At 43.3% G+C, this 17,064-nt stretch overlaps 1 long non-coding RNA gene across 1 annotated transcript in view; it reads right to left on the bottom strand.

The window, feature by feature from the left end:
* LOC150048750 (uncharacterized) overlaps positions 1-14,333 on the bottom strand; it is a 15,520-nt gene extending 1,187 nt beyond the window's left edge. The window contains exons 1-2 of the long non-coding RNA XR_016539097.1: positions 14,284-14,333; positions 11,657-11,749 (exon numbers count right to left, since the gene is read on the bottom strand). This is a non-coding gene — a long non-coding RNA (uncharacterized LOC150048750). The remainder of the gene's footprint in view (positions 1-11,656; positions 11,750-14,283) is intronic.
* Positions 14,334-17,064: the final 2,731 nt, after the last annotated feature.

Genomic DNA, 17,064 nt, shown 5'->3' on the forward strand with positions numbered 1-17,064 from the left:
GCCTACATTTCAAAGCCTGCCTGCTATGATGTAAATATGGTTTATCCTTCCTGACCTCATATTGGGGTTTGTTGTTTTCAGAGGTGTTTTTTGTTTGTTTGTTTTTGTGCTGTTCTTCAGGCTTGAACTCAGGGCCAGGGATTTGTCCTTGAGCTTTTTTTGCATGCATGTATGTACCTCTCATGCATGTATATCTCATTAGCTCTTTATTGTTGTTGTTTAACCTGGAGAATACAGAAATAGAAAAGGGGGATTACCTGTGCCTGTGCACAAGGTCAAGTGAAGAGGGTAAAGCTTTCTTTTAGACTCCAGTATTTCCTGCTGTTGGAGGACAGGGGGGTGGAAAGTGCTCTTCTATAGATGATTTGAGGAGCTGGTTCTTACTTTGCCTCCACTTAAATAGGATGAGCTTGCCTGGGGCAGGAGACCCTGAAAGGAATCCAAAGGAGGGTGAGACAAAGGGACTGACCCAGGAAAACCCTGTTCTCTCTGGCCTGGGTCTCGCTAGGATGGAACAAAATTGACAATCTGGAAGATGCTCCAACTAATTGCTTTCAGGCCCTGAGATGGCACCCTTATCATCAGTCAAAGTTTTAATTAATCATGCCTACAGATGGGCTGTCATGGGCCCCAGCAGCCCGAGTAATGAACTCATTTATTACGGGGCTCCATCAGTGGGAGACGCCTCAGCTTTTGGGGAAAGAAGAGATGCTCTGATAGCAGAGCCCAGGATCTGGGCAATTTGAAGAAAATTTCTAGAAATATTTCCGTTTTAGAGTCTACTTGTTAGGGTCCGTGATCAAAGGAACGAGTCTGACACAAAAGCGGAATTTGGAAGTTAAGTTAAACAGAGTTTTATTCCGCGCCTAGCATCGAGAATCATACTGACCGGTCAGGGCCGCCTCTAAGATGTGAGTGAGAGAGCGACCCCGTCTGATCTTACAGGCTACTTTTATAGGCCCCAGCAATGTGGTTGGGCTGGCCATATACAGGTGGCCAATGAAATTCAGCATGGTTGATTGATGGCTGGGGCAACCACTGACACCTTTTCTGTTTGAACTGACCTATCATCTCTATGGGCTTCAGGCACACTGCTCTGAGGACAAAGGAAGGGGAGGGAATTCCCTGGCAGGCCAAGGGGGGTGGGGTGGGGAAGAATTCTGGTAACTCCACCTGGTTTAGCTGCTCTTGTAATCTGAGCTGTTATCAGAGATTCTGCAGCCCCTGCCTCAGGTCATAAAGATGGGAAATGCCTAGAGTGGATGGATTTTGGGAAGTCAAGAAAGGGGTCCTTTCATACTAATCCTTGAAAGGGAAGGGTATGATGTAGAATGTGAGACTGTAGCCCAGATGGGAAGAAAAAGCCTTCTTTCCTCCACTTCCTCCCTCTTTTTTCTTTGAGACAGGATTGCACTGTGTAGCCCTGGATGGCCTCCAACCCGATCCTTCTGCCTCAGCCTCGTGAGTGCTGGGATTTCCAGCATGAACCAAAACACTGAGCTCATTTTTTTTCCCTGCCCCAATGCTAAATCCATGCACGTTAGGCAAATACTCAACCACTGAGAAATCTATCGATTGGAGAAAGAAGTGTTCCTTGCATAGAGCTTCAGATGAGAATAGAATTGGCCTAGCTCACTGGTACCCTTTGCTCAGTAACATGAAGTGACATGGGGTATGCTGTGTCATACCTATATTCTTAAGTAGAGGTCAGATGGGATGCCTTGACCTAATTGTTTCCAGGTGAGAGGTCATTCCCTGTGGATAAGTGGCTGGATTTTATGTTTCTAGGTTGTCTCATCTCATTCATTCTCGTTGGTGCCATTACCAACATGTTGAATTGATGAAAGGAGAGATAAATGAAGACCCGAATGTGCATGCCAAACCCAGGTCAGTCAAAGCAGCATCACCTGTGTCCCATTGACCTTGGTTGGACCTTGGTGCCAAATCCAGCCCTTTGAATTGGCATTTGGGTTTTCTTTTACAGAGCAGAGCCCCACTTTTCTCCTATGGCTTTTAGGCCAGACCTAGGTCAAGCACCATTTCATGCTGCAATCAGGGAAATGAGTGTAATTGGACATAGGACTTTCTCATGCAAGAAGACCTGGTGTCTGCTGTTCTCTGTGGGTCAGAGCCCCCCTCCCCACTCTGTTGAGCAGTAGCCAGATTAAGCAGGGACCATTTGCTTGAACCTGTCTCCTAGTAGCTTATCATCTTGAATATCTGCTAGTACTGAAAAGTGACCAGTTATCCTTAATCCCTAGTGTGAAGTCAGAAACAGTTGAAGTCTTTCCCTCTTGCACTCTGGCAAGGGTATTGAGAGAGAATACAGCTACTTTTTTTTTCTATGCCTATAGTGTGCTGGTCAGGTGAAGAAGCAGGGAGGGTAACATGCCTGGTGGAAGCCAGATTCAAATGTGCATGGCCCGACCTGTGCAAGTGGTCCCAGCCACTTCTACTGTACTGTCTCCACAGAAAGATAACGTGTTATTTTCTCAACCTCCCACACAAGGAAAATGGGTTTGTAATATTTCCTTCCTCAAAGGTACCCTTAGCTACTTACACTCTGAACATGATGAGCATTTCGTGTTTCAAAGCTCTTCCTCAGAAATACAAAGAAGCATGCAACTTGAAGGATCCCAGATGATGTCAAGATACCACCACCTTCTAGAAGGTGGTTCTACAGAAAATGCCTGTTCTTGAGGCTAAAGGACTGGAGGGTCAGACACAAGCCTCAGGTGTTGGAAGACACAGGTAAGTAAAAATAAACCTGCAGGCCTTACAAAACATACAGCTTGCCTGTGAGGTCTGTCTTGTGGAGACGAACATACAGAGATGGATCTCTATGACTATAAACAGCAACCAAAGTGATAATAAGTGAACACTATTATCTCCTGCACCTGGGAATCAAGAGAGCAGGAATTGACTGCAGCCAACTGTAATGTGAATCCCTGCTCATGCTACCATGTGGGAATAGGAACTTCAGACTTTTTTATGTTTTTGAGAGAAACTCGAAATCCAGATTTTTATGTAAATTTCTTAATTTGTGTATTTGTGTGTGTGTATGTGTGTGTACTCACATGTGCATGCCAGTACAGGGGCTTGGTCTCAAACCTTCCTTTTTTTTTTTTTTTGACCAGTCCTGGGGCTTGAACTCAGGGCCTACGCACTATCCTTGAATTTTCTCAAGGCTAGCACTCTACCACCGAGCCACAGCACCACTTTTGGCTTTTTCTGTGTATGTGATACCAAGGAATCAAACCCAGGATTTCCTATATGCCAGGCAAGCATGCTACCATTAGACCACACTCCTGACCTCCTTTACCTTTTTTGCTCAAGGTTGGTGCGCTACCATTTGAGCCACAGCTCCATTTTTGGCTTTTTGATGGTTAACTGGAAATAAGAATGTCATGGACTTTCCCATCAATGCTGGCTTTGAACTGCAAACCTCAGGTCTCAGCATCCTGAATAGTTAGAATTATGAGTGTGATCCATTGGCACCTGGCCAGTTTCTTGATTTTTTTTTTTTTTGCCAGTCCTGGGGCTTGAACTCAGGACCTGAGCACTGTCCTTGGGATTTCCTCAAGGCTAGCGCTCTACCATGTGAGCCACAGTACCACTTCTGGCTTTTTCTATGTTTGTGGTACTGAGGAATCGAACCTGGGTCTTTGTGCATGCTAGGCAAGCACTTTACCATTAGGCCAAACTCCCGGCCCCTTACTTTTTTTTTTTTAATGTGCACATATAAGTTTGTTTTGCTGTGGCTTGAGGAATTCACAGCGGGGGAATAGTGATCTATGATGTTATTTCTAGTTAACTCAAGTGTGAAATATCAGTTCCAGCAGGGGAAAAGCCTAGTGCCACAAGGCTCTGGGTGCCCTGCCACTGGGGCAGTGGCAGGTAGATATACTTGGATGGTGGGGGAGTCCTGGGGCTTGAACTCTAGCCTGGGCACTGTCCTTGAGCTTTCTCAAGGCTTGCACTTGACTCTTGAGCCACAGCACCATTTCTGGCTTTCCCCCCCCTTGTGTATGTGGTACCAAGGAATCAACCCCTTGGCTTTGGGCATACTAGGCAAGCACTCTATCACTAGGCTTCACTCCTGGCCCCAACAGGTAGTTGTAGATTTCCTTTACTCTCTTGTTGGTTTCAGGGACAAGGAAGACTCTGAAGCTGAATTCCTGCCCTTTCACATACGGGGGTAGCTTTACCTATGAGTTGGAGAAGTTGGAAAGATGTGACCATTCTTGGCATCCGTGTGAGGTAGAGCAAGAAATTCACACCACTTCTAACAGTTGCATTTTGTCCCTTGCAACAGCCCTAAGAGCTAAGAAACAAGCACATGTTGTTAAGAGATTCAGATGGCTTAACTCCCCCAAAGCACCATAGTAAGCACATGCCCAAATGCAGACAGAATGGTTTTCTTGGCTCACCACTCAGCAGCCATATGGTCTGGACAACTTACAGTTTTCAAGGCCTCTGTTTCCTCATCTCATAAAGTAAGTGCAAAGACAATTTCTATTAGATGTGCTCAAGGCTAAGATTATGTATGGAAAGCGCTTCGCACAATACCTCTATCCTAATGAGGACTCCATAAACATTAGGTTTATATTATTCAGGTTCAGATGGTCAGGCGCCCAAGCCTACGTGGCTATTAGAGCATGGGTGAAGGCTTTCCCATCACCACCATTCTCATTATTTCCATTTGGCCTGTCAGACTGGCCTGCTCATCCACATTGTCCCCTTAGGAAATGTTCCTCATCAATACAATCATGGCTGTCCACATGGACTCTCGAGCACATGGTAGGGGTTAGAACTGAGATGTGCCAGAGTGTGAACTACACCCTGAATTTCACTGTTGAAGTGTGGAAAGCAAGAACATAAACTATCTCATTAGTACTTTCCATAGGCATTGTTAGTTGAAGTGATAATAGTCTGGACCTTTTGGGCTAAATAGAATCTATAATTACCATTCATCTCACCTATTTCACCTTTTAATGTGCCTACTAGAAAATGCAAAATTTCAATATTAGTTTAAAAGCTAGAGCATAGGCCAGGAGTTTGGCTTAGTGGTAGAGTGCTCACCTAGCATTCATGAAGACCTGGATTCGATTCCTTGGTACCTAGAAAAGGCTGGAAATGGTAGAGTTCTAGCCTTGAGAAAACTCAGTTCTCAGGCCCTGAGTTCAAAGCCTAAGGACTGTCAAAAAAAAAAAAGGTAGAGCATGGCTAGACAGAAGGAGAGTCAGACCTTAAGAAACTGATACTGAATGAGTAATTGAAGGAAAAGCACAGATACTAGGCCTGTGTCTTCTCTCTTGAGCCATGTGATCGCTTTCCTTCCCCCATTTCCACAATGAATTTTGGCTGTCATTCACTGTTAGTCAATCTCTCAATCCCATATTTCCCATATAACAGAGAAGGGAGACCTAGAAAATAGAGGGCTTTGAGAAAAACATGGCAGGTAGAGCCAGAATGGGTATTCTAAAGCCCAGGCATTTTACATTCTGCCTGGTTATTTTACCAATGAAACTATACGAATCTGAATATATGAACTATCTTCATAAAGTCAGGTAGAAATGCTCAGGATAAGACAGAATAAATGGCCAAATGGGTATCTATCACAAACACGATCTCTTAAAGAGGTCATACTAACCTCTCCAAAACCTTGACTCCAAATTAAGGACACACCTGACCTCAACCCTATAGAAGGAATTGGGATTGTAGTCCTTAAAGACAAAAACTAGAAGTACTCTAGTTCGGGGTATTTGGTCATTTATTTAAAAGGCCACAGGGTGCCCTTATAATAGTGTAACATTAAAAAAAGGCCCAAAGAGTTGGCAGTATCTCTTGGGAAGTCTCTGAAATCATTAATACTTACTTAGAAAGGCAGCTAATTGACACTTGCTGGATTGCTTTCTTCCTCTCCACTTTACTAACGTGCACATGCACACATGCATAATGCAAACCCACTACTACCACCATCCCCACTACCACCATCAGTGTCAGTGCTCAGGGAACCATGTGCCAATCAATAAAAGATTCTGGAACAGACTTAGAGTCAAAACCAAATATGAGCCGGGTGCTGTAGCTCATGCCTATAATCCTAACTACTCAGGAGGCTGAGATGTAAGGATCATAGTTGAAAGCCAGCCCAGGTATGAAAGTCCATGAGACTCTTATCTCTAATGAACCACTAGAAAACCAGAAGTGGCACTGTGGCTGAAGTGGTGGAGTGCTAGCTTTGAGCTGAAGAGCACAGGGACAGTTCCCAGGCCTGGGGTTCAAGCCCCACATCCAGAAAAAAAGAAAATGTGAGACAGTTACATAGTATCATAAATACACTCAAGAAATAGGTATAAGAAATAACCAAGGGCTGGGAGTTTGGCCTAGTGGTAGAGTGCTTGCCTAGCATGCACGAGGACCCGGGTTCGATTCCTTGGTACCACATACATAGAAAAAAAGCTGGAAGTGGTGCTGTAGCTCAAGTGGTAGAGCTCTAGCCTTGAGAAATGTCCAAAGACAGTGCTCAGGCCCTGAGTTCAAGCCCCATAACTGGCCAAAAAAAAAAAAAACCTGAAATAAGAAGCACCAGATTCATAAGAGTAATAAAAATATAAGGAAGATGTTATGCTGGATTTTTGTTTTAGTGCTGATCACTTCCTGTAAACTGCCATGGTAGGTAGGCTTTCCATTTCTGTCTCTCTCTCTCTCTCTCTCTCTCTCTCTCTCTCTCTCTCTCTCTCTCTCTCTCTCTCTCTCCCTCTCTCTCTCTCTCTCTCCCTCTCTCCCTCCCTCCCTCCTTTTCCTTTTTCCTTCCTTCCTTCCTTCCTTCCTTCCTTCTGCCTCTCGCCTCTCTCTTTCTTCTCATTTCCCCCATTCTGTCTTTTTCTCTTTCTCATAGGATATAAGTATGCAGCTTAAGGTGGACTTTCCTACCTCAGGTGCACATAAAGGTGAGTGCTATCACACCCTGCTCATCTGCTGCTTAGTATCTCCCATGATTTCATGCCCCACAATGGCTTCTCTTTATGTTGAGTGGATGGGGGCAAGTGTTGGTTTAGCATAGCTAGAACAAAATGAGAAGTCATAGACACTCAATTACACATTGAACCAGGCTGTTATCAGAAGTTTGAACATCCAGAAGGAGGTTTCCTTCTCACTCCCGGCGGGGGCGGGGCAGCTAGGAATCTGGAAAAACAAGTTAGAACACAAACACCTATGGTTTGGGGAAACTGTGACCACAGTCTAGACAGGACTGTAGAGTAACAAGGAATTCTAGGAACAATGATTCCTACATACAGAACAACCAGATTTTAAAAGTGGAAGGAGATATTGTTTGGTTAGGAAAAGAACAATGGAGCTTTTGACTTGGGTAGGCATTTAAGGCCTGAAGACATTGTATAAATATATAACCTGACTGGCCTGGTAGTCAGAAGGCATGGCAGAAGCAGGCAGAGAACCTGATTCTCTTCCAAGTAACTAAATGAGGGGCTGAGCTGTGAGAACTCAGCTCTGGTTGACTCTGAAAACTTCCACCTGCTGTGAGCTCTAGTTGTCTTTCTGCCACAGTGATGGACGTGGAGCAAATCTCAGAAGTAGGACAAGTGGGAGAATGAATTGGAATAAAGGGATTGAAACAACCTGGGAAAGCCCAGCAAGACAAGACTAAGTCTGCAATGAAAGTCAATGAGACAAATACCATCTGGTCCTGAAGAGGAACAGAGCAGAGGAGAGCCTCTCCTCCTGGGCACTGTTGCTCCATTCAGGGCCAGGTTCCTACCACCTAGTAAACCCTGCCCCACCCCGTTCACTCCACTCAGACTTTACGGGTCCACTAATGAGCTGCACTGTTTCATGCTTTGATGTCTTTGCTTATGTAGGTCCCTCATCCTAGAATATTCGATTTCTTTTCTTCCCCCACGTTCTTTTTTTCACCTATATCCTGCTGACAAAGACCAAGTGTAGCAGCCATAAAAATGCACCACTCAAACCTCCTGCAAAGGTGTGCATTAATTGGCAGTGGTCCCAGAAGCTGTCCTGGCTCTGCCCCAGTGTTTATGTTCCTGATTTGTGTGGGCTGTTCCAGCCGATGACTGAGTTTCCTCAGTGGGCTTCCTTGGCAGCCTCATCTAACAAGTTAGGAGATTTCTCCCAATGCATTCAAGGGTTTCACATTGGTCTGGCCAGATTTTTCTTGGAAATGCTCTGCAGTGGAGCTTTTTTGACCCTACTTTCCTTTTCTTCTCTCTCCTCATACATGGGAGTACAGAGTATTTGGCCAGGATTGCAGCCCAAAGCCTCTTCCTACCTTCTCCTGTCTACCTTCTCTCATATCCTGTTTGTGCCTCTATAACAGAATGCCATAAGATAGGTAAATTTATTGAGCATAGAAATTTACTGATCCACAGTCCAGAGGCTAGGAAGTCCAAAAGCAAGGTAGCAGCCTCTGGCAAGGCCTTTTGATGGCATAGTGACATGGTGGAAGTCTCATATGGAATGGGGCTGGGGTAAGGAGAGGGGGGACCTTTTACTAGGAACTCACTCCCACTCTAATGGCATTAGTCATGCATGAGAGCAAGACCCCATGACCCCAAAAACCTATTGTACTGGAACCAGGTTTCTAACTCATAAACGTGGGCACCCATTCAGACCATGCATCCCCTCTTTGGATGCCTATTTCCATGGACCTAATGTACCAAGTTAGCATTGCCTCATCCCAGACGACTTTCCTTTCGGGCAAAACTGAAGTCTCTCCTTCACACATCCCCTCTACTTTGTCTCTACTTTCATTACAATCCATCATCAGGTTTTTACTATAGTTTGTTTAGATGGTTGTCTCCATCTCCCAGGCTCCATGACTCCATGAGAAACCAAGGAATTTACTAACTTACTATCCAAAGATATCACCTGTGCTGAATATCACTCCTTTGTACAGTGGCTTGCATAATCAGATGCCCTATGAATTAGTAAGAAATGGATGAATGATTGGGCTGTTTATTCACTCATCAGTTCTAGATTGTAATAACCTGGCAAGCTTAGCGGCCAGATTCTGTCTTTATAGTTAACCTGCTCGACCACCTGGGTGTGGTTTCATCCTTGTGGTTGTTATTGACTGTGGGTATCATACGGTGATGTCATAAGTGATGACTACCTGCGTGTAGTTAGTTAGGATCACCTGTCTGTGGTGTTTACCTTTTAAAAACTCAGGCCCGCTGCCCCTGGGGCTGCTTTCTACCAGCCCGAAGGTGGAGAGCAGTTGCTGCGCAGCTTGGCTCAGTGAGTGCTGGTGACTTTATTCAAATCCCATCTGAATGGCTGCGGTATAACATAGATAAATCACCCAAACTGTATTAACTACTGAGAAGTATAGAGATGATTAAAACAAAATCCTTGCCTTTAACACAGTCTTAGGCTGGTCAGTAGTATTGGCACGGGTAACTATTTCCCAAGGAATAATAATTTCCTATCAAAATGGTACAAGCAGAATGAAATCAGAACCTAGAGAAAAGGTTGATTGCTCATATCGGGTGGTAGATGGAAGCAGAAAGAGAAGACTTCCTAGAAAACAGCATGTGGGCTGGGCCATGTAGGATCTGTGGGATTCATACAAGAGGAAGAGAGGAAGAGTCCTCTCTGCCAGTCAGATGGCACCAGCTGGGGCACAGAAGGGTGAATGTGATGACAGTGGCCAACTTCTACTATGAGAATTTTCCTGTTCAGTAAAAGAAGGTGCCTTGTTTGTTTTTACTTTTTGTTTTGTCCTTTTAGCCAAAGAAGGCTTTATTGATGTTTGTTTTGTGTCCGTTGCCTGTTTCCCTGGGGTCTCCATCTGCCTCCCAGATCAGAAGCAGCCTTTGCCTTGTTTGTTTTGAGTAGCTCTTACTGTCAGTCTCCTGGATTGTTCCCAGTCACATCTGGCAGGCACCTGGGAGGCTACAGGCCTGGGGCTGGACAAGCACATCCTTCAGTAACTATGTCCTTGGACAAAAGACCTACTGGCTCCTGCTATCAGGGCCCAGTGGGCCCTGTAGGTTGTAGGCTGCAATGAGCATGGGGAGGGGTGCTGGCATCATACACCTGTCTGCTGTCATCGGCTATTAGAAAGAAAACCCTTGAATGGAGGCCTTGGATTGTGAGAAGGAAGGGTGGAAGTAGATCAGTGCCTACAGTCTGGACTTTCTTGCTCTGCTTTCCAGTTTTGCCTGTACAGATAGAGCTGGGCTACCAGGAGGCCTCAAAGTTGCCTCATTGCACATACACTCCAGAGAGCCTTCTGGCCAGACATTGTTCTCTTGAGTTTGTGTTGGTAACAGAAACTCCAGGCTCCTTGTTGTTCTGTTCTAGACAACTAGTCTGGATGCCCAAGGCCTAACTGAAGGTAGCAAAACAGCTCACAACCATCCAACATGAGATTTTTCTCCCTGGCCTATTCCCTCTATTAGATCAGCAAATAAATTCCCAGTAGGAAATTTCCTTGCTCTCAAATATTCCATAACCTCAGAATAAAGAAACATAGTATAATAACCTGGCAGGCTTAGCTGCCAAATTGCTTTTGTTTTTGTAAAAATACTTAACCTGTGTGTGGTTTCATCTTTTTGGTTGTTAACTATGAGCAGCGTAAGGTGACATCTTTCAGTGACTACCACCTGCGTGTGGTATTTACCTTGAAAACTCAGCCCTACGGAAGGTCAGGCTTCTATCAGCCAGAAGGTGGAGAATAGCCACTGTGCTGCTATTAAAATGAGTCCTAGTTCTGTTCACGGAGTGTTGGTGACTCTATTGCTGGGGGGTTCAGTGCCCCCCAAAATGGCTGGGATATTACACATAGAAACTTGGAAGCCTCAGAAACTGTCCACTCCACATTCCTCTGGACAGGCTTAGAGCAAGGTCTCAGCAGCTACTTCTGGATGAATTACTATATGATCGATCTCTCTCTCTCTCTCTCTCTCTCTCTCTCTCTCTCTCTCTCTCTCTCTCTCTCTCTCTCTCTCTCTCTCTCTCTCTGGGTCTTGTGCTTGCTAAGTAAACAATCTACCACTTGTGTCATAGCCACAGTCTCTTTTGCTTTTGTTCTTTCAAGTAGGGTCTTTGGCTTTTTTCCTGGGGCTAACCTAAATCACAGTTTTCACATAGTTAAGATGATGATTCTGTACTTCGTTGGTTGAGATGAGGACTTGCCAACATTTTGCCCTGGCTGGCCTCAAAACACAGCTGATGGAAAAAAATCACAAACTGCAAGCCTGAGACCAAGGCCATCTTTGCCTCTGACACTCCTGTCAGACCCAGATGCTGTGGAATCCTTGAAACTCTTCAGTCAGAATAACATTGCTCACTCACCTTGCCCCTCTCTCACACTGACCCATGTCACTTTTTCTGCTTAATTTAAAGGGACCCTAGTTGTAAGGCGGGTCATCATTTCCCCTTCAGCCAAGCTGAGGAGATTCCGTTGCCCTTCCCAGAGTTTCCTCCTAAATAAAACCTGTTAGTCTGTTGAGTTTCACCCTTTCTGCTCTTTTTTTACAATCTTCCTAAACTCCACCTCCTGAGTACCAAGGAATGCAGGTTTAAGCCACAACTCCTGGCTTTCTTGTTTGTTTTTAAGAGCGAACCTTGTTATGTTAGCACAACCTGGTCTCGAACTCACTGTGTAGCCCACCTGGCTTCCAACTCAAGATCCTCCTGTCTCAGTCTTCCAGTGCTAAGATCGCAAGCATGTAACCACCGTGCCTGGCTTGGCTTGGCTTGGTACCTGTTTTGTTAAAAAGATTTTGGTCATTGATTTTAGTGTTTGCTTACTATTCCACTGAATATGCGCACTACACAAATTCATTCTTGTTACTAAAATGTAAATAGCACACAGGAAATTCTCCCTTTGCATTTCTCAGCCTCATACCTTCATCAATGTGGTGATAGTTTTTTATATCCTTTTTAAGTGTGGCTTTGTGTGGGTCATGGGACTTCAACATGGCCTGGGTACTGTCCCTGAGGGCTTCACCTCAAGGCTACCACCCTACCCTTGAGCCAAGCTCCACTTCCCATTTTCTAGAGGTTAATTGGAGAAATGAGTCTCAAGTTCTTTTGTGCCCAGACTGGCTTTGAACCTTGATCCTAACATCTCAGCCTCCTAAGTAGCTAGGATTATAGGAGTAGCCACCGATAAAGTATAGCATTTTAAAATAGGAAATGTTGGTGTGGTTTTTGTTTGCTTGTACAAATATGTAATCATTGTGATGATATCCTACAGGTTATATTTTCAATCAGTTTGGTCTTTAGGTCTTCTCTGTCAGTCCAGGTCTGTGACATCCTTTCATATGTTGACGGTGCCTCAGGGTTCCAATAGCTCCTAGTTCATCACTCGCATGTGGACATTTCAATTCTTTTCAATCTAATGCCACCTTTGCAATGATGCCACACGTAATCTTATTTCCCAAGTTCTTTGCACATGCCATCTGCTGCTTACCTTTCTAGAAGAATTCAAATGGAATGTGAATCCTGAGTTGAAGGGGCTGTGTACTCTAAACTTAATGGAACACTGTCAAATGGCCCTAGATTTATCCTAGATTTATCTGATTTATCCACCTACCTCAGTGTGGAGAAGATGTGCCCAGCATCCAATCCCATATGCCTTTCTCTTTATGTATTCCATAACAGATGCTGCACAGGGTAAATAATTACTTTCCCAGGCCCTCCTGCAGCTAACAGTGGCTATATGACTTAGTTCTGGCCAAAATGATACATGATGAAGCAGCTAGGAGATGAGGCATGACTGTGGGAATGCCCTCACTTTTCCTGACAGAAAGGAGTGCTAATATTGCACTAGTTCTCTTTTGCTTTGATCTACAAAAGCCTAATTCTGGCTCGGAGGTTACAGCTACAGGTGACAAATCAACCTGCTAAGGAGGAATCTGGGTTACCAGGGGGCATAGCTGAGCTGTAACAGGGCCTATTCTACCTCATTATGAAACAGAAATCCACATTAAAAAAAAAATTGTGCCAGTACTGGTGCTTGAACTTAGGACCTACGGTGCTGTCTCTGTGCCTCTTTGTACTCAAGGATAGCGCTCTACCACTTGAGCCACACTACTACTTCTGGCTTTTTCTAAATAGTTTATTGAAGATAAATCTCACAGACTTTCCTGCTCTGGCTGGCTTCAAACCACAATCCTCAGATTTCAGCCTCCTAAGTAGCTAGGATTACAAGTATGAGCCACTGGTGCCTTGCACAAAAAAATACATTCTTTTTTTTTTTTTTTTTTTTTTTGCCAGTACTAAGGCTTGAACTCAGGACCTGAGCACCATCCTTGAGCTTTCTTCAGGCTAGCACTCTACTGCTAGCACAGCACCACTTCTGCACTTCTGGCCTTTTCTCTGTATGTGGTACCAAGGAATCAAACCTGGGTCTACATGCATGTTAAACAAGCACTCTACCAGTAGGCCAAACTCTTGGCCCTCAAAAAATAAATTCTTAATTGTCCTAATTGTTTAAGTTCCTGATAGTTGGATATTTATTATAGCTGAGTGAAAACTTAAATGAGAGATTATTGGTGCCAGATACTGATTTTTTATATGCTGTAATGACATAAAATGTTAATAGCAATAATTTACTGCTTAGTTTATATATTCTCTCTCTGTTTTTTTTTTTCAATGATACTAGGAGGAAAACATTATTTTAAAGATAAGGAACCCAGAGACCACAAGTGCTGTAACATCCATATTTACACAAGATTCTGACCTAGTTCTGGTGATTTCCACAAGTTTTCATTCTTAAAGTCATTTTGGAACTCATGGTGACATACCTAATATAATATGAACAAAACTAGTCATAAGAAGGTGACCTATGTAATTTTGAATATAAAATGTATTTTCAGTATTTTGGTGAGTTCTTCTACAAATATATGTTCACTCTGCATGTTGTCCTGAAGGTTATATTTTCCAAAAACATAGTCAATAGCAGGAATAATGAAGAACTTTTTTGGCTTGTGTGTGTGTGTGTGTGTGTGTGTGTGGTGTGGTGGGGAGTCATGGGGCTTGAACTCTGGTCCTGAGCACTGCCCCTGAGCTCTTCAGCTCGAGGCTACCACCTACCCCTTGAGCCACAGCCCCACTTCCTGTTTTCTAGTGGTTAATTGGAGATGAGTCTCACATTCTTTAGTGCTAGGCTGGCTTTGAACCTTGATCCTCAGGTCTCAGCTTCCTAAGATTACAGGCGTGAGCCACCATGCCCAGCTCTTTTTTGGCTTTTGAGAATAGATCGGTGGTCTTACTTCTAGCTTTGCCTCTTACGTTCTACTCTGAATCCTGAGTTCTGTTTTGTTGCCTCACAACTGGATCTTGTCTCTAGGACCTTAAATCAGAATTCTAATCATAGGCCCGACTGGTTTTCACTTTAGGACATTACAGTGCCTACTCCGATATATTTTACAAAAAGAAAAATTTTAAGTACTCTTTAAAAGGGTATATATGTCTATATACATTATATTCATAGAGAATTAAGGCAAAATAATAGCTATAAACACTAGCACCACATAAAACCTGAGCCCCTACTCCATATTACTCATTAGACTTCCTTTGGCCTCCCGACCAAGACTCTTTAGGTTTAACCTAATGTTTCCTAATCAGATTGTTGGAAAATCTTGTGTTCATAATGGATTTTTTTTGTTACAGGTGACATAAATGCAGTTCAGGCTAATTTAAGCAACAACGAATTTATTCACTAATGGCCTGAGAAATGTTGAGAAGGAACTTTAGTCATAAGTGAATCCAGAAACATCAGGACCATCTCCTTGTTTTTCTTTGTTTTGCATGAATCTACTTAATTTTGAAGATAAGTGCTTTTTGTGTGTCAGGAAATAAGGATGTTTAACATCTGGGACTTACAGATCTCCCCACCCCACAACCTGGTAGAAGGAAACAGTGTTTGCTCCAGACTTGATGGAGGTAGAATTAGATTGGCTTCTATCATGTGCCTGTTTCTGAAACAACATCTATAGACAGGGAATTAACATGCTTTTATTATCAAGCCTGGATTATAGTCCTATTTCTGTGGCTGGAATAGTTATAGGGCTCATTCCTATCAAAGCTGCATGGATTCTCATGGGATAGACAAAATCAATAGGTAGCCTCTGAGTTGATTTAAGGTGTTTTGGACAATATGAGATAATACCTCAGCCTTGTGGCTTTTGAGGGAAAGGCTAGAGCTTATAATAATGTCACCATCATTCCTGGCATGCTCAGTGAAGTGGCAGCTTCAGAATTTCTAGAAAAAAATACAGCAGCCTCTGTTAGAGGGCTAACCTTTCAGCAAGTCACCCCTTGGATCAAATACAGTCTGAGACCATAGAGATGGTACCTCAAATCGAATCTCTGGTAAATGAGACTGCTCAAATCACATAACTTTACAGAGCTCAGAGGGACCTTTAGTCCTAACTCTCTAAGACGTGCTTGGGGGTGATGGAAATTCCCCCACTTACAGAGTTATTCCTCTTCCATAGGCATTATCTTCTCTTAAAAATGCAAATTCCCAGGGGCCGGGAGTTTGGCCTAGTGGTTAAAGTGCTTGCCTAGCATGCATGAAGACCCAGGTTCGATTCCTCGGTACCACATACAGAAAAAAAGCCAGAAGTGGTGCTGAGGCTCAAGTGGTAGAGCTCCAGCCTTGAGAAAGTCCAAGGACAGTGCTCAGGCCCTGAGCTCAAGCCCAGGACTGGCAAAAAAAAAAAAACAAAAAAAAATGCAAATTCCCAGAGAAGAGTTAGCAGACTTAATTACTGTGAGAATAAGCTTGCCAGGCAGGCTTTAACATTTTTTAAAAATTTTTGTTATTTGGTGAGAAAAGCTTTCGATGAGAAAGACTAAGTTTCTTAGTAGAGTCTAAACTAGGCAACAGAATTCTGAAACATGGTTATATCTCATTTCTATGACCCACCTGACAAAAACCTCCCACAGAACAGTTTGTCACTATGGGTTTTTATGTGAATAAACTGTAACTTACCTCCAAATTTTCAGGAAAAGTGTTAAACACAACTGTATGCGCTAATCTCTGGGGTGTAAAGAAGAATCAAGGAGGAGAAATTATGTCTAACATTTGGGCTTACTTTAGAGTCTAAATAAAGGAATTGCTAGAAGGCAGAGAACAGAAATCCTGAGTTCAGGAGAGTCTGAATTTTGGAATAGGGGACAATTAGGAAAGGTTTTAGCGACCGATTGGTTAAAAATCCTGATCAGATATAAACATTCCCATAGGGGGCAAATTAAAGGGTTGGAGCTGTCTCTAAGAGCATATAACATCGATGTTATTTTGGCATCTGGCTAACGGTGGGCTCCAGGAGTCTTTAGAATGATTGTATCACTGGTATGGGATACAATCATACATAAAATCATCCTTGATTGCTTATTACTAACATGCAATTTAAGCAGAGGTGTTGAGGAATGATTCCTTCCCCTCCCCCTCTGCCCTTTCACCTCCACATTATCATGAGTTCTCTTTGCAAAGCACATCATTACTCTTAGGAATTGGTTGTTGTCATTTTCCAAATGATACTCCTGCCCTCTGTAGCACTTCTGGATCTAGTAGACAAAATAAGGGAACAGCAATAAATTATCTCATAGAGATTAAAATGCTATTATTTTAAAGCTTATTTGTACTCTAAGATGCTAAAAGATCTGCATTTTCCCCAGAGATAAATGCTTTGGACTGTGGCTAGAACCCCTTCCCAGCCTGCTATTAATGACTTTATGCTAGTCACTCTATGCTAGCCCAAAGCATAATCTCCAACCAGTGAAATTTATTTTTATTTTTTTTTCCCCTAGAAGGAAAGGTTGCTGAAAACCCTATAAAACCTGACCATTTTCTCATAAGATGTATCTATGTTCAGCAGGCCTCAGTTCCCAGATACAGCCAGCTCTGTAGATAGGCCAACCACAGGACATTATCTGGATAGCAGCAAAAACTGATTTCCAGGTAAACTAAGCTTTTTGTTTTATTCTGTGGTGGACAGAAAATTTATTTTTATTGATCCCCAATTTCCCCAACCTTCTACTCTCTTCTATAAATCTCCTACCAGA

The sequence above is a fragment of the Megascapheus bottae genome, chromosome 21 (genome assembly GCF_031878675.1).
Source record: "Megascapheus bottae isolate mThoBot1 chromosome 21, mThoBot2.hap1, whole genome shotgun sequence".
Lineage (NCBI taxonomy): Eukaryota > Metazoa > Chordata > Mammalia > Rodentia > Geomyidae > Megascapheus > Megascapheus bottae.